Below are 26,513 nucleotides of genomic sequence, written 5' to 3'. Positions count from 1 at the left end.
GTTTTATAGCACCAAACACCTTATTATTATCCAACTTTTCAATCAGACAAAGACTGCTTTGAACCTATTAAAATGATACTATCTAGTCTCAATTTGTTTTCAAATACAGCCAAAGTCCTCTTATATAGTATTGCGTTTTAACTACTATATGTACATATTTTTAAATATGCGTAAGAAGTATCTAGCTAGAACTAAAAATACCTAGTTAAAACTTAAAATGCATTACAATTGGTATATGTATTGGTATAGCATATTTTTTAAATATTTAACCCTGAAATGCTTTCATATATATGGAGCTTTTAGGAAGTTCTTCATCTGCTGAACATTTTCCATCCTCTAGGGATCATTCTAATTTGACATATTTAGAAAGTTTAGTTTATGACAGTGCCACAACACGAGCAATTTTATTGAAACAAAGCAAAGAACAGAAATATTTAATAATTATTTTATTGATGTGAAGGAATGAATTATTCATGGTTTCAGAGTATCTGTGAATAATTCTAATTACCTGCTTTTAAAGGATAGGATGAGACCTACTAAAAGTACATTAACAATCTTGATGGAACACCTGCTATCCAGTAGTCTGTAGCAGGCATCAGAATCCGAGCCCACTCTGTGTGTGTCTGTGTTTGTGTGTGTTTCTGAGTTTTCTAGGTAATCATTATGTACTGTGCTTTTTTTGGCCTCTGATATAATGTTTTGCTAGTTGTGAAAATAGATTATTCAAGGGGAGAATGCCAAATTATTTCCAACTCAAGTTTATTATGCACTTTCTAAGTGTCTCTTTTCATTTGTAGCTATAAAATGTATATTGAAACATCATAAATGCTTCCTGAGTTTTCCTGGGATAGGGACGTACTTATATACTTCCGCATTCTCGTCAGTGACTAATGAATAAAAGCACCGACTTATGTCTGCTACTAACCAGCTGTTTGAACCCAGACTTTTTGGACTCAGCACCCCCATTCCTAGATGCACCTGCAGTTTGGTTGCGATTATAATATTAGTCCACCGTTCACCTATTTAATTAATTCAAGAGTTTGGGTGTCAAGCTTAAGGAAGAAGGAGACATCAATCCAGCAGAAGTTCTAGCCAATTTTATTAGCTTTACCATTTTTAAATCACCTCTACTTCTTTCATATCCCTCTACTACTTGCTTAATTCATCAGCAATTTTGCCTGGAATTTCAATGAAATTGCATCCAGCCTTTTTAATCACGTGTCTACTCTACCACCTCTTTTGACAGCATTTTCCATGTTGTATTCATGGTAGAGCGTTGGTGAATACTTCTTGTACTACATTGCTTTCTGAATCCTTCACATTACACAGCACTGACTTGAGGAAAGTCTCTTCTTATGACTTACAATAGCTATAATTCTCTGACCTGCTCTTTTTCTACCTCTCCACCTTATTTCTCACCATTTTTGTCCATTAGATTATATGATCACATATTTTTAAGCATCTTTTAGTTTTCATAGTGCCATACTTTCTTTTAGGCACTAACACTTTTACTTTTATTGGGAATGCCCTACTTCTCATTCTCCACTCACTTGGATGTCAAGCCTTGTCATTCAATGCTTGATTACATGAATATTTCTTTATATATATATATATATATATATATATATATATATATATATACACACACACACACACACACACATATATATATATATATATATATATATATATATATATATATATATTGATTTTATTGAAGAAGGGAGAGGGAGAGAGAGAGATAGAAACATCAATGATGAGAGAGAATCATTGATCAGCTGCCTCCTGCATACCCCACACTGGGGATCAAGCCTGCAACCTGGGCATGTGCCCTGGCAGGGAATCGAACTGTGACTTCCTGGTTCAGGGGTCAATCGATGCCCAACCACTGAGCCATGGCAGCTGGGCAATAATTTAAATGTTTTGATCTCATTTTTCATGTCTTAAAATGAAAAACTCTAAACAAAAAGTGTTTAAGTAAATCACGGCCTACCCATACATTAACATACTAAACACATTTTTAAATGATGCTATAAATTTTGGGGGTAGGGGAGGCCGGGGGGAGGTCAATGGGGAAAAAAAAGGAGACATATGTACTACTATTTGTAATACTTTAAACAATAAAATAAAAATTCATAAGTATATTATATTACTCTTAAAAACAATATAGATATATGCACATACATTGAATGAAAACAATATCAGAAAATGTTAATTATTATGTCTTGGATGATGGGCTTATGGACAATTATTTTCCTTTTACTATTCTTTATTACTTCAATGTGGAATTTTTAGTAAATATTCTATATATGGTTTAGGGAAATGTTTCATTAATTTAATTAAAAATTAAATTAAGGATTTTCAATTAAGATCTGAAAGCTTGAGGACATGATAAGGAAAATTTATTGTTGTATGATTCTGATAGTCATAAAAATTAATATTAACACAATTCTTAAGACTCATTATAGAAAAATATCTTTACCCATCTTATCATAATCATTGTAATTTCCTGGAATTATAAACTATCTCATGGATGATTTGGCCCAAAGTTAAAACTCTTAGTCTTCAAGCTTCACAACAGTTAGTAATGAGTATCAAGAAGGTCAGGGGAAGTCAAGAAGATCTTCTGATGAAAGTAATTAAAAACCCAGTTAATGAGCAGATTTCTATTACAAGAACATGCGCTTCATTCTGTCTTTGAAGCAGAAAAAATGAGTTAGAAATTGTGTTACTTATAACTCCAAATATCTAAAATATAACTTCTCCTGTGCTTGGGGAAGAGGAGATGGATAAAATGTAATAATTGTATACAAGTTGTTAGAGTTTTCCATCATCAACCTTTTTCTTTTAATATATTTTTATTTATTTCAGAGAGGGAAGAGGAGGGAGACAGAGATAGAAACATCAATGATAAGAGAGCATCACTGATCAGCTGCCTCCTACACACCCTACACTGGGGGTTGAGCCCACAACCAGGGCATGTCCCCTGAACGGGAATCGAACTATGACCTCCTGGTTCATAGGTCGACGCTCAACCACTCAGCCATGCTGTCCGGGTCCATTATCAACCTTTACAATAAAATATTTTCTGGGTAAAGACAATTCTAACTAAAACAAACTTTTAATTTCATTTTAAATATCTTAATTATGAAATATTTCAAATAAAAATAAAAGTCTAATACTAGTGATGACTGATAAGAAATGTTTACAAGTCACATGAATTTACAAATTTTCTAATAGTCACATTTTAAAAAGTAAAAGAATCCCATGAAATTATTTTAACACATAATATTTTATTAAATTCAATGTATTAAAATATCAATTTGACATGCAATTAATCTAAAATTATTGAGATAGTTTACAATTGTTTGTCGGTTTTTTGGTACTAAGTCTTTGTGCATTTTATATATCAAACTCATCTCGCTTTGGACTAGTCACATTTTTTTTGTATTCAGTAGCCACTTGTGGTTCATGATTACCCTAGACCCGTGGTCGGCAAACTGTGGCTTGCGAGCCACATGCGGCTCTTTGGCCCCTTGAGTGTGGCTCTTCCACAAAATACCATGGTCTGGGTGAGTCTATTTTAAAGAAGTGGCATTAGAAGAAGTTTAAATTTAAAAAATTTGGCTCTCAAAAGAAATTTCCATCGTTGTACTGTTGATATTTGGCTCTGTTGACTAATGAGTTTGCTGACCACTGGTCGGCAAACTCATTAGTCAACAGAGCCAAATATCAACAGTACAACGATGGAAATTTCTTTTGAGAGCCGAAAACCGACTTCTGCGCATGGGCCACGAAGTTTCAATTGCTCTGTATGTGCGCGCCCGCATGTGGTATTTTGTGGAAGAGCTACACTCAAGGGCCAAAGAGCCGCAGTTTGCTAACCACTGCCCTAGACAGCACAGAATCTATAATAATAAAAGCGTAATATGCTAATTAGACCGGACGTCCTTCCGGATGACCTTCCAGATGAAGCAGGGGCTGCGAGGGAAGCCTGGGTCCCAGGTGTCTGCTGGTGGCCAGAGGAAAGCCCAGGTCCCGGGTGCCAGAGGGAAGCTGGTGCCGGCAGCCAGGGGAAGGAAGGCCTACTCTTGCATGAATTTTGTTCATCGGGCCTCTAGTAATAATATAACTCACAATCATATGCCCATCACTTTGATTTTAAATATTTTAATTATTTCAAGAAAAACATGCGGAGACCAATGTGGCAAACTACTAACATATTACAGGTAAACATGAAGCCCCAAACCTGCTTCTGGCAGAAACGACAAGTTGCATTTAGATCTCAGTCTCCCTGAAATTAATCAGAACCTTGACATTCCTGTATCCCCTCATTCTTTTTTATATTCAGGGTTTCTGTTTGCTTGTCTGTTTAAATGATACAGACATTGTTGTGGCTCTTGCAGTAAGAATTATTTAAAGTACAATAACGATAAAGCTTAACTGTAATTCTCTGTATCAATAAGGGTGCCCTGCCCTAAGAAAAGATGCTCACATAGCCGGATCAGTGTGGCTCAGTGGGTAAGAGTTAACCCATGCACCAGGAGGTCTCGGTTTGATTCCCAGTCAGGGTACGTGCCCGGGTGGCTGGCTCGATCCCTAGTAGGGGGTATGCAGGAGGCAGCTGATCAATGTTTCTCTCTCATCCATATTTCTGCCTCTCCCTTCTCCCTCTGCCTTCCTCTCTCTATAAATACATACATACATACATACATACATACATACATACATATATACATAAAATGTGGCATGCTTTGAAAAAACAAATATATATACATTTTTACAACAATGGCTGGCCTTTGAATAAACATATGAACAAATTCAAAGACCAATAGGGAGTAGGTTACCAGCCTGGGACCTTCCTGTTGGCCTCCACCTCGGACAGGCGTGACATGCTATGGCTTTCTTACAAGGAGAGAGCAAACATTGCTTGCTTCTATCCAAACCGCTCTCTCTCTGTTTATTTACATTCCTAGCTCTCCCGAGCCTCCCAGTGTTAATATCCACCACTGTGTGGCCACAGCCTGTAATTAGCCGGTCCATTTGGACACCTGATTGACATTTTCCAGTGGCTGGGACCGCCACAAACACACCAGGGTTGGGGCAAGTTGCCCTTCCCAGCCCGGCCTGGACACAACACAATGATTGCAAGGCTCCGTAAAGATACAGTGTCTGTGCAAAGCAGATAAAAGACTCCCCTCTCTCCCGGGGAAGCCGGTCCTGTTCCGAGCCCTACCAACCCCATCGCCAAGAGCTTTGGATGCTACCCAATCAGCACCCCAGAGTGTGGCAACCCTACAAGTCCCTGACCTTACCTTGGTTCTCCTTGCTTTACAGTGTTTTTCCTTTCGGGAAAGATGCTTTTTTTGTAGATGAAGTTTCCATCAGCCTCGCCCTGCTTCAGGCCAATTATTGCTCACATAGGCATATTTTGCTTTTTTCCTCCCCTTAAACCATCTTCTCCCAAACTTGGTTTTCCCGTGTTCTCCTTTCCTGGGTTGCATTCTACTCTCTACAAAGGTCTCACCCTTGAACTTCTATGTGCCCTAGTCATTGGTTAGCCCGAAACATTTCCTGTTGATGTTTTAAGACAAGAACACAGCATAAACAGGTTGACCAAAATGCTCATAGTGTTTCTCTAGTTGGTGATTTCTTTTCTCTTTTTCTATGTTTTTGTCAGTGTTTCCACAGTGAACATATATAAATTAGATAATGAATTTGCAAAAACATCTTTAGTTTTAAAAAATAGATACATAATTATTTTTTTGAATGGCTACTTGCTTTCTTCGCACTCCAAATAAGAGCTATTGATTAGTTTGTTTTGTTATTTTTTTCTTTCTTCTGCTTCTTCTTTTTTTAATGGTGAGACTCCATGATTTAGAGATGGAGGTACAATTGCTAAAGTTACACCTGTGCTCCCAGGTCCAATCCACCTGGACAGACAGAGAATGAAGTGTGGTTTAATAGAGACACAGAAAAGGAGGCATAGAAACAAATCATTATTTCCTAATGACAGCAAAGGGCAAAGTCGCTGAAGTTGACAAGAGACCCCAGTTCCTCACACTCTGTGAAGGAACCCCTTTGCTCCACAGCACTTGTCTCTTCACCTTGGTGTTTGCTCAGACACTTCCAGTGAGCCGCCATCCAGGATTTCTACATTTCCTTTCTTTTTTTTAAAAAAATTATTTTATTGTTTAAAGTATTACAAATAGTTTCTTTCAAGACGTTCCTCTGTCTCTCTTTGTCTCTCTGTCTCTCATGCTGCCTAACTTCTAAAATGTTGAAAACCCCTCAACAATTCTCTTTACAGGCTAATATGTTTGGGCACTTTTTATGAGAATATATTTTCAGTTACGAAGCCAAATAGTTAATGTTTTTCTAATACCAAAAACCAAAACAGTCAATTAAGAATTAAGGGAGGAGCCCAGCCCACATGGCTCAGTGGTTGAGCATTGACCTATGACCCAGGAGGTCACGGTTCGATTCCAGGTCAGGGCACATGCTTGGGTTTGTGGGCTCAATCCCCAGGAGGGGTTGTGCAGGAGGCGGCCGATCAATGATTCTCTGTCATCATTGATGTTTCTATCTCTCTCTCCCCATCTCTTTCTTTCTGAAATCAATAAAGATATATATATATATATATATATATATATATATGTATATATATATATATATATTTTTTTTTAATTAAGGGAGGAGGAGGAGGAAGTGGTTTTGTTTTGACTTTTGTAGAGGATATGTGTCTGCTGATGTAATTTGTCCATTATCTAAAGTAACACTCTGGTATTACATCAGACAAAGTTAAGAAGGTATTTTTTTTTTAAATTACAGTATTCTGCAGGGGAAAAAAATTAACTTGTTTTGTCCCAAGAACTGAATTACATTTTCTTCTTCCACCGACTCTTAAAAGTTGGAGATACTGAAGGAGAAAAGACAGAACCCCTAGCGATGGTCCCATTCTTCATCAGAGCCAAATTTGGGGGACTAATTCCAATTAATGCTTTTTCCACTGGATTGAATGCAGCATGCATTGCTTCACCCAAGGCCTTTATTACACCTAACACGTGTGGCCCTCTACCTCCAGACACCATTTGTGGAGTCCCTATCTTTGGTGGACTAACAGGGTGACTGAGATTCCTGAGGACCACATAGGATCGTGGAGACACAACGATGCAAATATGCCAATCATATTAAACCCAGTGAGTGCCACGGGAGAGGAATGAATGGGGCACATTGGTAGTCCAGAGAATGGAAGTTACGGTTCTTTCCTTAATGCCACTTAAGAGCTTGGGGAAGGAGGGGGGATTAGACCGATGAAAGCGCAATCAGCCTCTGCATCTTTTGTGCTGAGATTATACCGCGATGCCATTATTTCTTTGCATCTTCGTCCAAAGGCTTGTGGCTAATTTATACGCTTGATCGAAAGGCAGCAAGAGCTTGCGCGTGCAGGCAGCGGATAAAAGCCCGGTCTTGCCCAAAACAAAACAAACACACTGAATCAAATGGTAAAGAGGAAGGAAGAAAAGAAGAAAGAAAACCTGAGCCCTACAGTAGACACAAAAGCTTAGCTCTGCAAGAATGCTAAGCCCTCTTTTATTTCTCTGCCACTGAATTTAAAATGAGATTTGAGGACCGCGAATGGTAAGAGTGAAGCAATTTCAAGTGACAGAGTTCAAAGGAGGTGGTTATGCATTTCTAAGTGGGTGCCGCATCTTCTTTAGAGATATTCTGCACTTGGAAATAAGGAGTTCAGTGGACACCAACGCCTAACTTTCTGGAGAAAATGGCCTATGCAAATGGACCATATCTTTTACTGAAAGCTACGGTCATAGGCAGTATAGGCTTCCTTCATTTGCTATTCCACAAATATTTATTAAATGCCTACAGTCTGCTAGCAGCTAGGAAAGCCAAGCATAATATTTCAAAGGAATCTGTGTGTACTTTATGCCCCCAAATGATATTTGTTACTAAATATTTTTCAACGAGAGGCCAATGTTAAAAAAGATAAAAAAGAAATGCTGACTTTGGCTATAATTTTTTTTTTGTTTCGGGGAGGGGGAAGTCAGATAAAAGAATAACCATATAACTTCATAAGGAATCATTTCTTACAGAAAATAATGACACAAATGGAATTTATATTTATGGGTAGAAGGCTGTCTAAAGGGGAGCACGTGTTTTGGTTTTTGGGTTGGAGTTTTATTTGCAGATACTCCAGAAGAGATGCTCTCAAATATGGCTTGATGAAGTATTTAATAAAAAAACCTGAGAGGTTTATACAAAAAAACTATTCCATGGCTGTGGAAGTAAATATACAGAACTAACCTAGGACTAAGTTTTTTGTTCGTATTCCCATAAAACATTTTTACCAGTTGTAGTTGTCCACTATATTTTGCTTTCATTTCACTTGTAAAATATTATAAAGAATAAGTGAAGTAAGCATTATTATCCATATCTACACTAATAAAAGAGTAAAGTGCAAATTGACCGTACCTTCATGATGCCCACCAGCCAATCAGGAGTGAGTATGCAAATTAACCCAACAAAGATGGTAGATTGATTTGCATATGCAGGTGCCGAGCAGCCGGGGGCAGGGCAGGATGCTTGTGTCGTTGCTATGGCAATGACGCAGGCATACCGCACTGCCCCAGCCGCTCCAGGCCTCTGGGTATTGTGGGAAGGCAGAAAGGTGGCTCTGGGCCAGAGCAAAAAGGCAGCACTGGCCGGAGCGAAGGCTGTGCCAGCAGTCAGGGGAAGGAAGGCCCATTCTTGCATGAATCTTCGTGCATCAGGTCTCTGGTTTTATATAAATACTTAGTTTGCAATGGTAGGATATATACATCATTATTTCCAACTAGAATGCCTGCCTCTTTTGACTGGTGAAGAAACCCTCAATTCTGTTTTGGGAAATCATCCCTCCCTGTTTCCTTTCCTATTCCCTTCATTCCCTTTTACATGATGTCCCTCCACATGGTCCTTGGTAAATTAAATTGTTACAATTCCTGTCCTACCTCACTCCCTGCTGTGGTCATTGACTGTTGAATAATTAGAATGTTTCATCCCCTGATAACAATGACTGTGTGAGAGATGGGCATATAATGATAGGTGGAGCACTCACAATGATGAATGATAACATGTGTTAGAGGGATACTGAGAAACAGGAACTTCTTCCCTGGCCAGTATGTTCAGAGCTCTAGCCATGCACCAAGAGCCACTGGTTCAATTCCCGGTCAAGGGCACGTACCTGGGTTGCAGGATTGACCAGGGGCACATTCGGGAGGTAACCAATCAATATTCAACTTTCACATAGATGTTTCTCTCTTTCTAAAAATGAATGGAAAATATCCTTGGGTGAGGATTAATAACAACAAAAAGTAGCAAAAAAAACCCCAGGTCTTTCAAGAATTGCAAACTCTAAGAACTGGATAAGTCAAACGCTGCCTGTGGAGTATGGTCTCTGCAACACGAATTTATAGCACTGCAAAGCAGAGAGGGAGAGGATACTGGCAAGTGAATGAGAACATAACATGGGGACCCAGTTTTGCACTCCTCATCTCTTCCCTCTGCTAGTCTTCGTGTTGGGTAAGCATCTCCTCAGCCCCCTTTCCTTGGTGGCAAAAACCACTATCATATGGCCACACAGTCACGCTTTTTTCTCAGCGACCCTGAAAGAGCTCGTATCCTAACAGTTTCAATGTGGGCCTCAGAATTAAATCTCATCGCCGTGCCTTGGGAATTATTTTCATTCCAGGGCTCGTTGCTGCGGCCAGGAGGCTGGATTAATGCGCAGATTAGTTACATTGGGATCCTGTGCGCAGTCCTGATGCCGGCCTTGAGGTTAGGCTCATTCACACCATGTGGAGAAAGATCAGGGAAGTGGTGATTTCCTAAGGTAAAGAAGGTGCCCCTTCCCTGAAGGGTCAAAGCACAGGAAAATGGAAAAAACAACAGAAGTCCCTGTGAGTATCCAAAACATGCAGAGAGAGCCCTGACTGGTTTGGCTCAGTGGATAGAGCATCGGCCTGCGGACTGAAAGGTCCCAGGTTCGATTCCGGTCAAGGGCATGTACCTTGGTTGCAGGCACATCCCCAGTAGGAGGTGTGCAGGAGGCAGCTGATTGATGTTTCTCTCATCAATGTTTCTAACTCTCTATCCTTCTTCCTTCTCTAAAAAAGTCAATAAAATATATTTTTTGGGAAAAAAAAAAAACATGCAGAGAGAGAAGCTGAACTTTTGAACCCGATACCCTGGATTGAACTACATTTGAACCTGTTTAAGGATATCAGTCAATTTCATTTTGTTTGAACTGGGTTTTGATTATTTAAATTTGAGGGTCCTGTTTGATACAGCCTTAAAAAGGAGACACATACTGGTACATTTTCTGAGGGTTAAAGAGATAGATACTTGCTCATCTAATAATGAAGACCTGTGCTCCAGTTAATCTTAGTTTTGCAATTTACTTACTGAGTCAAGGTGAATGTTCATTATGCTCCTACCCTTAATTTCCAACCATGTTCTTAGCTAGTATACTACGATGTATATTTCTTTGTTAATCCCATGCCCTTGTGTGGTTAACTCTTGTCTTTTACTTTGAAATGGTTCTGGCGGGTATCTTCTCCAGGGAATTAACATTTCCATCCGCTCTGACTCACATGGAAGAACCATTTCAAATCACATATTGAAAAATAGAGCTGGCGAAGGGAGCAAGAGATGACGCTGAGATGAGTTTTAGTGTGCAAAGGATTTGCTAAGAAAATGCTCCCTGCAAAAACAAGTAAGAAAAACGAAACAAAACAAAGAAAAAAACAACAAGTAAGGACATGGATGGAGCAAGACAGGGAAGGGAAGGGAAGAAAGCAATTCAGGTAAAGTCCCAACCTCATCCCAATACGTTTCAGAAGTTTGAAAAGGTAATGTGCATCTTAGAGTTAACCCAAGTTGAGGAGAGAGAACTGGGCTCAGATGCTTCTGTACTGGTCCTTGGCCAAGATCTCTCCCGTCCTGGGAGGGTATGCACATTTTCAGACACTCCACTCTCTGTAGTTGAGAAAGAGACAGTGACTCCAGTAGCTACAGACCAACTCTGTGACTAGTCACAGATGTAGCCATTAGAAGCAAAAGGACTCATGAGCCAGGGAATATACATAGAGGACAGAGACAGTAAATGAATGAATAAATAGTGTTATGAGGTTATAAATGCTCAGGGGAAAAAAGGGGGGAGGGGGAGGAATGTTTGAGTAAGGAGGGGTATTTTGAGAGGATATTAGGATATTAAGAAGCACTCAGCCATGAGAATGCTGTTGGGTACAAAAGGTTCCTAGCGAGAACCTAGACATTTTGGTCTACTAATATCTATAAGCAAAATTATCAGATTGAATTTTATTGTAGATTCCCTCTAGTAGTAATTCCATTACTTGCCTCATCTTCCATTTGTCACATTTCAGATTCCTAAAACCTGGGTTTGACAAAGGAGTAGATACATGTTTAGATTTATTATGATTAATTATCAGCTAAAAGTGGCCTGTATGGCTGAAAGAGAGTTTTAGTATATTAATTTGTCTTAGAAAAATTAAAAGAGTGCAGCTGCCATCCAATCAAAAATTTATCTGAGAAGTAACACAATGGCCTTGATGTGTAATTCTGCCTGATTACCATTTTTTTTTTCCCATAAAAGAAAATAACATTGTAAATGATTCTTTTCTCTTTTGATTTGAACAAAACCATCTGATGGATTTCATCCTGGTCATCTTACTAGGGAAAATTAGAGGTTGATACCACCGCCAGTGGCAGTAAGACACCCCCTTTCCCTAATAAAACACCTTTGCACAAACCAGATTTTATTAGCCTCAATTCTTGCGTTTGGAAAACAGACTTGAGTTCAGCATAGAGAATTCAGAACTGGTCCCAGCTGCTCCAGTCAGAGTCATTTTAATTCATATTGGAAAGAGTACAATGTTACAGCAGAGTCAAAACATAAAATTATTCACTGTGAAGTGCTTTGGCCCATGATTTAAATGATGCCTTTACCCGGAAAACTGAGAAAGTACAAGCAAATGTAGCTCAGGTGACAAGGTGGTTTTTGTTGTTGTTGTTGTTTTTATGTATTTTTTTATTGATTGAAGTATTACAAATGCGTGCTTATCTCTCATTGTCCCCTCCTCCCCCCAGTCCTGCCCTCACCCTCACCCCCTGATGTCTGCATCCATCGCTTATGCTTAGATACATGCATACAAGTCCTTTGGTTGATCTCTCCCACTTACCCCCACCCTCCCCTATCTTCCCTCTGAGGTTTGAGCATCTGATCCATGTTTCTCTGTCTCTAGATCTGTTTTTGTTCATCAGGTTATGTTGTTCATTATAACCCACCAATGAGTGAGATCCTGTGATATTTATCTTTCTCTGAGAACAAAATAAATATCACAAGATCTTTGTAAAAAACAAACAAACAAAACTAGAATTATACCTGAAATCTTGTCAGTACAGTGACTTGCTCTACAATGCCATACTTGGTCCAGAATTTTTGAGCACTGTGTTTGAAAAACATTAATTCCACCAATACAGTTGCTACAGAATGTCAAGTACCATATGAGATCATTTCTACTTACTATTTCTGGTAATAATCAAAACTCTGCAAGATGACCAGAAGTATTAAGTATATATAGACCATAAGACATTCCAATCTTAGGTATGTACCCAAGGTAAATGAAAGCATTTCACGCAAAGATTTGTAGGTAAACGTCTATAGCAACTTCAGTCACAATAGCTAGATCCTGAGGTAGGCAAAAAGAACATAAACATTCATCACCAAGTAAATGGGAAAATAAAATGAAGTCTATCCATACAGTGGAATATTGCTAACCAATAAAAAACGCAAATAGAAAACCGGAACTACTGATACAAAATAGTGATGGGTTTTTAAATCTTTATTCTGAGTGAAAGAAGCCAACACAAAATATCCTGTTGACATGAAATTTGTCCTAATCTAGGGAAACAAACTGTAAACCGTCGGCTACCTATTGCAGAGAGCGGAGGAGGGATGCATTTCAAAGAGTGTGAGGAACCTTTTTTAGTGATGGGAATAATTCTGTATCTGATTTTGGTAGAGGTCTCAATGGAATAAAAATAATTAAATCACATCCAAGTAATACACTTAAATGATTACAATTTACTGTGTCTGAGTTATCTATAATAATCTATAATAATAAAAGCACAATATGCTAATTAGACCAGAATCCTTCCGGATGAAGCCAGGGCTGCAAGGGAAGCATGGGTCCCAGGTGCCAGAGGGAAGCCAGTGCCAGCAGCCGGGGGAAGGAAGGCCGACTCCTGCACAAATTTCGTGCATCGGGCCTCTAGTCTGTAATAATTAAATCATAATATGCTAATTAGACTGGACAGCCAAACGACCTTCCAGAGGATGCTGGGGCTGCAAGGGCCAAGGCACGCAGCCGCGGCTGTGAGAACGGAACCCTTTGCAGAATTTCGTGCATCGGGCCTCTAGTTTCTTGATAAAATAATGAAGGTAACAAAAGAGATGAGGAAACCTAAGTTGAGAGAGGCACTTGTCTAAAATTGCACAACTACTAAGAAGCAAGGAAAGTTACAGGATTTCTTTTAGTTCTTTCTGGTCCTAAATCTTGGGCTCTTTTCTCTCCACCAGATGTAGCAGGGGTGTGTGTGTGTAGGGAAAATCTTGTAGTTTTCTTCTTTACATGTCCAGGATTGTAACCATAGTCTATGTTAGTATTTATTTTGTTATTACTGTAATATTCAGAAGTATTGTAAGTTATGGATAGTGCTATAAGTTGAAGTAGGAGATATAAAAATAAGTTTTGATTTTGAAAACATGTCTGTGGGGTCTTGAAATTTTATGTGTGAATTTTTAGACGAAGCGACTTGGAGTGGGTCATGTTATATAAATAAATTATGTGTTTTGCTTCCTATTTTGCTTCTGGAAATATTGAATATGGTATATATTTTTAGGATTTTTAAGTAAGTGGTTTGAAATTAAATGCATAACATTTCTGTACAGTTGACTCAATGGTGACTAGAACATTCTTTGATCCCTTTTCAGTTCAAGTGCACCTATAGAGATCAAAGTGCCCTTCCAGTCCTCCCCTATTAAACACATCCAGAAACTGAGACCACACAAATTTTGGCAACACCTGTGAGAATCTTAAATGAGAAAGCACTCCATAATGTTTAACCAGTAAGAGAATGAATATGGAAAAAATATCTTTGAAGTTTTCTTTAATCAATGGGAAATTATTAACTACTCACTGCTGTATAATTGGGAGGTGGTTTTGAGACAACCGTTAGGCTTTTAGTGTTTCCTTCCAATTTGCATTTATATTACATAGCTGAGATAATTTCATCACTTAAATCTACCTGGTGAAACAATGCATGGGTAATTTTGGTTTTCCTAGCAGGGCATTCTTGCAATTCTGTGGAACAGGGGGTGGCTAAATAACGTAGGATAGATAAAAGCAGGTAAAGACATCGGAGAGAGTTGTGAATGGGATCAAATAGAAAGACAGAACTGAGAACCCAAGCAAAGATGCACCCCCCAATGACCTGTTTGCTACAGTGTACAATTCTGTCATACTCTTTTAATTCCACGCAAATGTAAAAAAAAAAAGTTGGTTACAAAAAAATGGGTTTTGTTTTAGTATTAACAAAGCCATCTGCCGAGTTTAATGTTTATCATGCAAATGAATGTTAAGGAATGGAGGCCTAGACTCCACAGAGGAATGACTGGTGAACAGGCAGAACATGGCCCTGATAGCAGGCTAGGCCAACATGATTTTGTGTGCCGGGCCTCTAGTCCTATTATGATTTAAAGCTGGTGAGAGTATGACCAGGAATTTAAACAAAGTCCAATTGATTGGAAACTCACTCTTCTTTTTTTAAGCTAAATTGTTTGTTATCCTTAATTGATGCTGTGAGGGCAGATCTACATGTATCCTAGACTCCTCAGCTCGAAAACAAACGTGATGTACACAGTTTTCATGCAGGTGTGACTAACCCATGCAATAGCATCCACTTTTTTCTCTTCAACGTTATGAGATTTTTAAATATACACACCCCCCCCCAACCCGGTTTGGGATGCAGCTGGAACTCTTCCCCTTTTTCCACCGTGTACACCCATTGTTTTCACTTAATACAGGGAATTGTCAATAATATGTTAAAACTGTGGTCTGTCACTTTATCTCTCAATTGTAAAGATAGTGAAGTATCATATTTAATATTACTGTCTCAAATGCTGACTCGATAGTAAAAATGGTGATTCTGAGAACAGTTTTGTTTAGGCATGCTAACATTGCTAGAGATAGGATGGAAATTAACAGAGGTCCCCCCCGCTCATTTCCAAGCTTTTCAATGTCATTAATGTTTAGATTACCCTATTCTGTATGTACCTCGGACTTAGAATGTCTTTGATGACAGTTGTACATTTAGTACCTTAATTATACAGTGAAATTGGTGTAAAAGAAACTTAGCAGCATTCAGTTAACATATCCACTGGCTAGAAAATACTGCATCGGAGCTGAGGAGTCTAGGATACATGTAGATCTGCCCTCACAGCATCAATTAAGGATAACAGACAATTTAGCTTAAAAAAGAAGAGTGAGCTTCCAATCAATTGGACTTCATTTAAATTCCTGGTCATACTCTCACCAGCTTTAAATCATAATAGGACTAGAGGCTCAGCGCACAAAATCATGTGCGGTTAGGATCCCTAGGCTAGCCTGCCATCAGGGCCATGTTCTGCCCATTCGCCTGTCCCCAGTTCCACCCTGCCACCACCACCAATCAATTGGAGCCTGAGGGCCGGGAGGAGGGACCAAGAACCCTGCCTTCCACCTGCTAGCCAGTCCTCGCCGTGCCACTCACCCCGGGTCCCCCATTAACCATCCCCTGATCAATCAGAGCCTGAGAGCCAAGGGGAGGGACCAAGAGGTCTGCCTTCTGCCTGCTCGCCAGTTGCTGCTGCCACCGATTGATGGGAGCCTGGCCACCCTGATCAGAGTGTTGGGGGCAATCCAGCCTGATCAGGCCGGTTCACTGGCCACAGCGGGTGTCATAGTGACCGGTCATTAGGTCGTTATGGTTGTAATGGCATTACGGTCTCTGGCTTTTTATATATATATAGATTAGTGTAGGTAACTAAAATATGGGAGACTTTCTTTCTCATGTATGCAGTGCTAATATTAATGGTACCTCGCCTCCTGAACTGTTGTGAGTTCACCATGTTAGCCATGCCAAGGGCAATGGAATGTATTGTGATAGAAATAGCTTCCTCATTCTTATTTACTGCTGGTGCATTTACTGCTTTTACTGAAAACCTTTCTATTCTGCAACTATTTTTAGCATCACTAATGATAATAATATCTAATGTTTCTCTAATGCTTTGCAGTTTAAAATGTGCTTTAGATAGTCTTCAAGCCCCAAAGAATGTTGATATTTGTTTTCGACTTAAAAATATTGAGGACTAGAGACAAAGATGCTTGATTTACCTAAGAATAAGTAACTACTAAATGGTGGATTTGCCTCTTCACACATAATTTTTTACTTCAAAGTGAATGTTGCACTATCTACACAGTCGGACACCTGACTTTCAGCCCCAAACTATGCTGCTACCTTGATTAGCATCAGATCTGGGACTCAAGTTCAGGTCTGACTGACAGTTACTGGCCTGGAACACTGCATAGAAAAAAACACTCTAACATCACTTTCCACTTCTATAAAATTGGGACCATATAGTATCTATACCATATGCATGTCGTAAGTATCATGTGAGCTAAAATACTTGCAATTGGCAGGAATGCCACCAGAGCTCTTGATGCGACATCCCCTTATCCCTCTGAATTAAATTAAATTTAATTACGAGTGTCCATTTGCCAAGATTGGCAGGAAACGTAATAGTAATGTTGTGGTCCCTTCTACCTTCCTAATAGAGTCTCCGGAAACTTGAGTCATTCATCTTTCTTGGTCCATGCCCAAATACTCTACCGCAAGATGGATATCTTTTCTATATATAACTCCCTCTTTTTCCAGAAAGATCAGAGGGACTCCAGGTCTCTAAAAGTCTGTGTAAAAGTGCACAGACATTTATGCAACACCAGCACCCCCCACACACACACACACACATACACACCTACCCACCATGAATCTATGACCTACAACCATGAGGATATTAAATCTCATTCTCAGTGAGCATTTCTCTCCCTTCCATGCCTGGAGAACACAGCCTCCATCCTTCCTTTCTTCCCACTTTAATCTCTCTTTGGATTTATTGTCGAGGCCACAGACTGGAAGACCTGTGGGCCAGACACAGTATGATGCCTCATTTTCTTAGAGTCACAAAATGTTGGCTCCTGCTGTGATTAAAAATAATAATGCGTTCCCAATCATTAAAGGGCAGAAAATGTCACAATTTCACATTTCTTTTTGAAAACCCATGAGCTCTAGCATCACGAGGCTGGTTTCCTGGCAAGGCAACAAGTGACTGAAGCTGAGTAATTTCTTCCACCTCCCAACTGCCAAAACCCCACCATTGTCCTCTTGACACGGAGGCTGTAGTTCAGTGACTATTTATCAGCCGCTTTCCCCAAGTGCATTTCTTAGAATTCTTTATGGCTCTTTTAACTCATTTGGCTTACCAGTCTATCCCCAGGGATCTGACTGTGAATGCTGAAATTTATAAAAATAACACAATATAACACTGTCTCTTATTCCTTCATATCACTCATCTCAGAATATAATCATCCTATATAATAAAGAGCTAATATGCTAATTAGACTGAACAGCAGAACGGCCGTACAGACGAGGCCATGAGGGGCTGCAAGGGCCTGCCAAGGCAGCTGGTGCTGCGAGGGCTGAGCCCCTTACACGCATTTCATGCATCGGGCCTCCTGTATGCTTATAATTGTCATCCTCTCCTACCAATCATACTTTCCAAAAGTTGATATTCTGCCTTATTCTACTCATTATGTTGCTCCTGGAATGGTGACGGAGACACAGAAGGTGCTCAGTAACTATGTGAGTGTACGAAGGAAATAAAACCCTGGAACTCTTCCTTGGAGGTCAGGACACAAAGTGTTGTCATCACTTGGCTCGGTAGTGTCAAAGAAATTAGCATAATATTTGAAATCAGGTCATCCTATACCAAAATATAAAATTCAGTAAGTAACCCTGCCTCACATGCTACATTGATGCTATTTTGTTATCAGTATTATTATACAGAGTTTTCTATTAACTCTATTATTATATTGAGTTTTCTATTAACAATATATGTGTTGAACCAACAATAATAAACTTCCCCAAAGTAAAGACATTAGGCTTTTATATATATAGACTAGAGGCCCGGTGCACAAAAGACTGATTATTTGATGTCAGAGAACTTGGGCCTTAATGTTTCTTCAGTCAGATTAGATCCCCATGTACCTCTCAAAGTATAAACATCTCACTTTTCTTGTGGAAATCTATCTAGTCTATAATAATAAAAGCATAATATGCTAATTAGACCAGACAGCTGAACTACCTTCTGGATGGAAGCTGGGTGGTGGGGGCCAGGTCAGAGGCAGTTAGGGGCGATCAGGCAGGCAGGCAGAGTGGTTAGGGGTGATCAGGCAGGCAGGCAGAGGGGTTAGGGGCAATCAGGCAGGCATGCATAGTGGTTAGGGGTGATGAGGCAGGCAGGCAGAGGGGTTAGGGGCAATCAGGCAGGCATGCATAGTGGTTAGGGGTGATCAGGTAGGCAGGCAAGTGGTTAGGGTGATGAGGCAGGCAAGTAGAGTGGTTAGGGGTGATGAGGCAGGCAGGCAGAGTGGTTATGGGCAATCAGTCAGGCAAGCAGGCCAGCGGTTAGGAGCCAACGGTCCCAGATTGCAAAAGGGATGTCTGACTGCCAGTTAAATATCCCCCGAGGGACCCCAGATTGCGAGAGGGTGCAGGCCAGGCTGAAGGACCCCCCTTGAATGAATTTTGTGCACCGGGCCTCTAGTCTATATATATAAAAGCCTAAGTGACTGTTCGACCCGTAGCTATGCCATGCACTGACCACCAGGGGGCAGATGCTCAATGCACGGGCATGGAAACATGGAACAGACTGATGAATCTTAGAGGGAAGCGGGGAGAGGGCAGGAAGAGATTAACCAAAGATCTTACATGCATACTAGAGGCCCAGTGCATGGATTTGTGCAATGGTAGGGTCCCTCTACCTGGCCTGCAGGGATCGGGCTGAAACCAGCAGTTCGACATCCCCCGAGGGGTCCTGGATTGCAAAAGGGTGCAGGTCAGGCCCAGGGACCCCACCGGTGTACAAATCCATGCACTGGCACTCTAGTATTAGAAAACAAAAATGTTTTTAAGTGTAGTTGGTATACAATATTATATTGGTTAAATCCGTTTCCATTGAACAGTATAGTGATCTTACATTTTTATACCTTGCAATGTGATCACCCCACAGATCTAGTAATCATCCGTTACCAAGTAAACTTATCACAATATTATTGACTCCATTCCTCTTCCCCTTTTCACACATCCCTCCATGCCCTCCCTCTGCTAACCATCCCTTTGGTCCCTGTTTCTACGAGTCTGTTTTTCTCTCTTATTTGTTTGTATCGTTTTGTTTTTAGATTCCACATATAAGTGAAACTGCACTGTATTTGTCTTGCTCTGCCTGATTTATTTTACTGAGCATAATACCCTAGAGCCATGCGTGTTGTCACAAGTGGCACTATTTTATTCTTTTTTATTGCCATGTAATATTCCATTGTACATATGTACCACATTTTCCTTACCCATTCATCTATCAATAGCCACCTAGGTTGTTTCCATATCTAGCTATAGTAAAATAAAGCTAATGTGTGTATATCTTTTCATTTAAAAAATAAAAAAAATTGTAAAACAGCCCCAAGTGTAAGGTAACTAATTAATCTAGTAGTAGTAGTGGTGGTAGAAGTTGTAGTAGTGATAGTGGTGATATTAATCATGATAACCATAATCATTATCATTATCATCAATGTTGAAATAAATTTCTAGGCCCAACACAGTCGCTCCTGCCTGGGGTGGCACTTCAGCAAACCAAAACTCAGATAACTTTGTGTCCCTCATAAATCCTCTACTTGATCATAATAAGGTCACTGAATCCACTCAGCCAGTATTAAATGCCAAGTCAACTCTAGGCTCTACACTTACTGTCTTTTTTCTTATTCATTTTCTTAAAAAAAACTATTGATCTTCGAGGAAGGGAGAGAGAGAGAGAGAGAGAGAGAGAGAGAGAGAGAGAGAACATCGATGTGAGAGAAACAAGAATCAACTGCCTCTTGCACGCTCCCCGACTAGGGATAGAACCTACAAACTGGGCATGTGGCCTCACCAGGAATTGAACCCATCACCCTTGGTGTACGGGATGGTGCTCCAACCAACTGAGCCACACCGGTCAGGGCTCTTTGTGTTGTTGCTGTTTTTTCTTGTTCTTTATCCCATAAAAGCTTTCTGCCTTCACCCTATTTTGAAGTTCTCTAGGCCCTTGGGGAAGGAGACTGTCCTCTTCAAGAAGTGTTACATTAATTTTGTTTATGTCACCTAAATTGTCTTTTTGAATAATTTTAGACAGTAGTAATGTGCTAAAAGAAAAAAATTCTTTAATTAAAACTAACATGGTCTAACAAAAATAGGTGATTTGGGCTGTTGAGAAGTGGTTCTATACTTCTAGCTCCATGCACATTTGTTTCTTGCCATTTTTTGAATCTAAACAAAATTTGCCACTCCACCTTGATATTAATGAGCCATAGTCCCTGCCATTGAAGAGCTCATAACCTATAACAGTATAGATATAAACGACCACCATACGACATGAGAGATGGCTTTGTACAGCTAGAAACAAAGGATTATTGGGAACACCAAAACAATCCTGATGAATGCTACCTACAGTTTGGGAAAAGATTTAGAGAAAGTAAACATTACAGTTATACACACATAGACAGAATAACACCCCAAATATACAAATACGCATATGCATATGGCTATTTATAATTATCACATGCCATTGTGAAACATAATATGTAAATGCCACATTTATTTTCACTATCTATGGCTGCACACTGGGTTGCTATGACAACAGAGATTAATTAAGGGCCTTTCTGTTACAAATCTTCTCAGGACTTGGAAGCTTTAGTCCTTCTCTACCTGTACATTTTAGTTTGAAAAATCACATAATGGCCTGATTTATTTGTACAGTCCTCTTTACCCTCGTTTCCAACTAAAATATCCTTTGGTTTTAAGAATCCCTTTTTTTCCTGGGCATCATCTTCTTTTTCATAGTATAGATCAGGATATTAAAGAATAAGCAGAGGGACAAATTACATATTTTTTGTCCTTATTTGTCAATGCAAATTCTATGGTTATTATTGCCTCGTTAAAGGAATGTAGAAATATTCATTTTTTTCCTTCTTTGCAGCTATGATTATGTTAGTTTTTTGAATATTTTAGTTAATTTTAGAGAGAGGAAGGGAGAGGGAGAAAGGAACAGAAACATCAATGATGAGCGTCATTGATCGGCCGCCCCCTGAATGCCACATAGTGGGGATCGAGCCCGAACCCCGGGTATGTGCCCTAACAGGGAATCGAACCATGGTCTCCTACTTCATGAGTCGACACTCAACCACCAAGCCACACCGGCTGGGCTAATTATGTTAGTTTTAATTAAAGAAGGAAGAGTGTGAAAATTGCCCATCAGGGAATCAGAGTTTCCAACGTTAATATTGCCACCATCTTTCCCAATGAATTTGAGGTCTCTGTAAAGATTACATTGGATTTTGAAATCAGAGAGGCTTTCCTTGAGTGCATCATTCACAATGCCTACCCACCTGTCTTCGTCCCTGACACTTCATTGTACACTACACAATTACTGGGAAAGTCAGCTTAAGGATCAGTTTTGGGGAGTGCCTACTCATTTAGAGAACTAGAATAGGACGGATTCATAACGAATGCAGGCCTCATCATCACTACTTTCAAAGAACCATTTGAAGCGACATTGTCCCCACAGAGGTAGTTGGGTGGGAATATGCCGTGAATGCCCAATAACTCTCCAGCCTGCATGCTCAATTACAAGCAAGGGTTCAGATTACCTCCTCCATATAAACTTACATGTACTCATGCAACAAGCAGGTTTCTCTTGGGATGTAAAAGCAAATTCTGAATAAGATTTATTTCTAATTATGACCCTGCAGGTCATCATCAGTGTCTACTTATCACCAAAGAAGTATTTATCCCTACTGTTCTCCATTTGGAGCTACTACTCAGCATAGTGGGGAGCATGATGGGGTCCTTGTTTTCAAAGGGCTTGTTGTTGTTGTTTTTGTTTTTTTGTGTTTTTTTTTAGTTTTTTTTTTTAGTTTGGGTTTCCTTGAAGGCAGAGCCTGAGATGTAGACCTGGACATTGGGACTTTATTCAAAGGTAATCCAAAAATGCAAAAGGAGAAGTAGGATAGTGATGCCAAGACAGAAAGGTAATAAAGGGGTGCGGGTATTGAACTGGTTACTGCAGTGGGTTTCTGGAGCTCAATCCCATTGAGCCTATGAAATGCATGGTGGTGCCCTGGCCAGTGTCGCTCAGTTGGTTGGGTGTTGTCCTGTGCACCAAAGGTTGCCAGTTTGATTCCTAGTCAGGGCACAGGACTGGGTTGCAGACTCAGTCCCCAGGAGGGGGCATGCAGGAGGCAGCCAATCGATGTTTCTCTCTCTCCCTTTCCCTTGCCCTTCCTCTCTCTCTAAAAATCAATAAAAATATTTTTAAAAAAATAAATAAAATGGACGGTGAAATTTTCCTTCCAAAGTATAGGAAGATGGATACACTTGGATTCCTGTCCCTGATAGTTGACCACATTTGGAGTTCAAGGTAGATTTTTATGGTAAATGACCTTGAAAGGACAACATGTTTGGATGCGTTACAGAAAGATCTGGTAATAATCCTTTTCATTCTGATATTTTCCCTTTTCTTAACTCTCTATTTTCTTATGAGTCTGGTTTTTTGTTTCCCTTTATTTCACCTTGATGAGGAGATATTTGGTTCTTCTCAGATTCTGCTACTCTTCTCTCCAGTTTACCTCCCAGCCAGTACAACTAAGGTCTGGTAACTGGCAAAGAGGTTAAATAATTCTATCTGCTTAGTATTTTGTGAAGAGGGAAGACCGTTGTTCTTTGTCATTCAGTTGCTTTGTTTTATTTTAGTAGCATACACACACACACACACACACACACACACGCATGCACGCACGCACGCACGCACGCACGCACGCAGCTTAGTGGTCAATCTCAAGAAGTCTACACATCCTGTGAGGTTCACAATGAATTGCCTGCTCACTGACCAACATGGAAGGATTCCAGCAAAATCATCTCTGCTGGAGGAACTCTAATTCAAATGTTTGTCATGCTGTATCTTGGGAGTTGGGAATAATTTTTCAGATTGTCAGATACCTTTCATGTTGGATTTTGTATATTTTTAAATATCCCAGGATAGCAAAGAGTAAGTTACTTTTTAAGAATAATAAATCCTTTTTTTGTAGTTTTTAAAATGAGTTTAACATGACTCTAGTCCAGGGGTAGGCAAACTTTTTGACTCGAGGGCCACAATGGGTTCTTAAACTGGACCGGAGGGCTGGAACAAAAGCATGGATGGAGTGTTTGTGTGAACTAATATAAATTCAAAGTAAAGGAGCGGAGGGGAGAGCAAGAGAACCGGATAGAACAGCCGGATCCGGCCCGCGGGCCGTAGTTTGCCCAAGGCTGCTCTAGTCCAAAAGGCTGTTGAAGTAGAGTTAAGATTGATTGTGGAGATTTCAAATAGATCTCTTTCTCGCCATATTAGTATAGTGATAAAGGAAAAAGTAAGTCCCTAATAAATACTAAATAATTGCAAGATATAAATTATAATGGTTCATAGGACAATGTGATGTGGAAAAGTGACAATTGCATTTAAAGTAAAACAGAAAGACTCAGTCTTGTGTTACCCATTGCTCTGTGGCCTTGTTTAAATCCTTTTACCTACTTAACCTGGAAATAATACTTATTTTACACAACTGTGCAATGCGCAGATAGGAAAATTAAAACAATAAAAACTGACCTCAGTGAATGCTAAAGCTTAATCTATGTCTCATAACAGACACTCAAGATATATTAATGGCCCCTTGTTTTCAAAAGGTTTGCTTTTAAAGACCCGACGTTCAAAATCCTTATTCTCATAATAATAGAATGTAACATTTGTCTTCTGCACTGGATTATATTTTAACGTTTAATTGCTCTACGTGTAAAGGACAGAATGAAGGCCAATGCACCTTTGAGACTGCAGTCTATTATTCTGAGTGTTTCAGGAAAAAGACTTTTAGTTCCCTGAGAAGCCATGACTTTTAGAAATAAAGACTAGCCATGGGGTGTCATGTCTACCGAGCTGATGGATGACCAAGCTGGGTCCTACAAATCTGAAGTGAAAAGTCATAAACCTCATCTCAGAGGGAAGTTCTGGAAATATCTGGAGCCAAATAAGACCCATTCGAAAAGCAGTGTCGCCTCCCAAGCTGATGATATAGCTATGACCACACTGTGTCTCTCCAAACCTCCTGTTTTCAAAATAATTGACCCAGTACATACACTGCATCTCAGGTAGTTTTCATCATTCCCAGGAGCTTTGCCCTTTCCCCAAAAGTTTTTCTTTTTTTGCGGGGAGAGGATCCTAATATGACAAAAGTTCAGTCCAATTTAGTTGCATATCCTTGCTGGTCCAGAGTTTTGATCAGTATGCTCTGATTTTATTATTATTATTATTTTAATATATTTTTATTGATTTCAGAGAGGAAGCAAGTGGGAGAAAAAGATGGAAACATCAATGATGAGAGAATCATTGATCGGCTGCCTCCTGCATGATCCACACTGGGGATCGAGCCTGCAACCCAGGCATGTGCCCAGATTGGGAATTGAACTGTGACCTCCTGGTTCATAAGTTGATGCTCAACTACTGGGCCATACCGGATGGGTTATTATTATTATTTTTTTTAATGAAAGAAATCACTCACCTTCATCTAAAGGTCAGATCTGCCTTTCATCAATATCTGAGTGATGTTTATGGTATTTGTGTGTATTCGCAAGCAGAACTGAATCCAAAGGGCCCAGCCAACACCAATACTATTGGCCCCAGACTGGTTGAAGCCTTTCCCTCACATGGACCCAGAAACACTCTGCCCCCTTTCCTACCCAAGAAATTGTCCACACTTTCTTTTAAAATCTAAAAAATTAAAAGCTTAGATCATACCCCTTCACTGAGACAATGTAATTATTGTCCTGCCTTCTGAAGAAGTCTGGTGCTAGTGTTTCCAAGGGCCTTTACATACCCCTTTAAAATTTTTTGGGGGTGGGTTTTTTCATTTTTATTGAATTTATTGGGGTGACACTAGTTAACAGAATTATGTAGATTTTAGTTGTAGAATTCCATAATACATAATCTCTACACTGTATTGTGTGTTCACTACCCCAAGTCAAGTCTCATTCTATCACCATTTATCCCCCTCTATGCCCTCCTCTACCTTCCCTACCCTCTTTTAAAGAAGAAGGTACCCTCACTTATTCCAATGTGATGTATATTTCTGCTTATGCAGTGAAATGATTACTTCTGACCTTATATATATATTTTTAATTTTAATTTTCTGTCCATTTCAATAAATAAACCCCCAAAGCAATCTTCAGTGGGATTTAATGTAAACAGAGAAAACAAATGCTCATGCCCTTGTAAGGAGACTTTTGTGCTGGAGTTTGCATCTTCAGTCATGGGCGATGTTTTCTGCCTTCCATTCTGCATTTGAAAGTTACCCCTTAGTCCACAGTGATTCGAATCAAGACACAGATGTTGGGCTCAGACAGATACCTGTTCTGCCATCATCAGTAAGTAAGGACTAAATTAAAAAAAAAATAGATGAAAGGTAAAGAATTCCCAGTCTGAGGATGTAGTCTCCAGTCACTGAAGGTACCAATGCCAACATGGTATGCAGACTTTGGCTGAAGGAGAGAACTTCTCGGCATGGCTGGTGTTGCAAGAACAAAAGGAGGTTCTCCTGAGGCTACTTGTGTAGGAAGATTCACATTCCATTTTAGTTTTTTCCTACAAATCTCCACTCCCATGATTTTAGAAGACACACACACACACACACACACACACACACACACACACACACGCCTACATTGTTTTTGTCAATTAACAGAGTGGTCAGCTATTACATGTAGAGCTCTTAGTACAGCAGATACATGATGCCTGTCCCATATTCTTTTTGTTGTTGTTGGTGGTGGTTTTTTGTTGTTGTTGTTTTCTGTGAAAGAGAGGGTGTTCCGTATTCTTGATCAGTAAATACTATTTGTCCTTAATTTCAGGCAGTATCCATTCTCTGTAGGCATTATATTGAATTCAATTTAGAAAAAAATATTGGGGAACACCTCCATCATGCACTTTGAAGTAAGCAACAATGTGA

This window comes from Plecotus auritus (genome assembly GCF_963455305.1).
Source record: "Plecotus auritus genome assembly, chromosome: 10".
NCBI lineage: Eukaryota > Metazoa > Chordata > Mammalia > Chiroptera > Vespertilionidae > Plecotus > Plecotus auritus.
The sequence above is the reverse complement of the archived record's forward strand: the minus strand, read 5'-3'. Positions refer to the sequence as shown.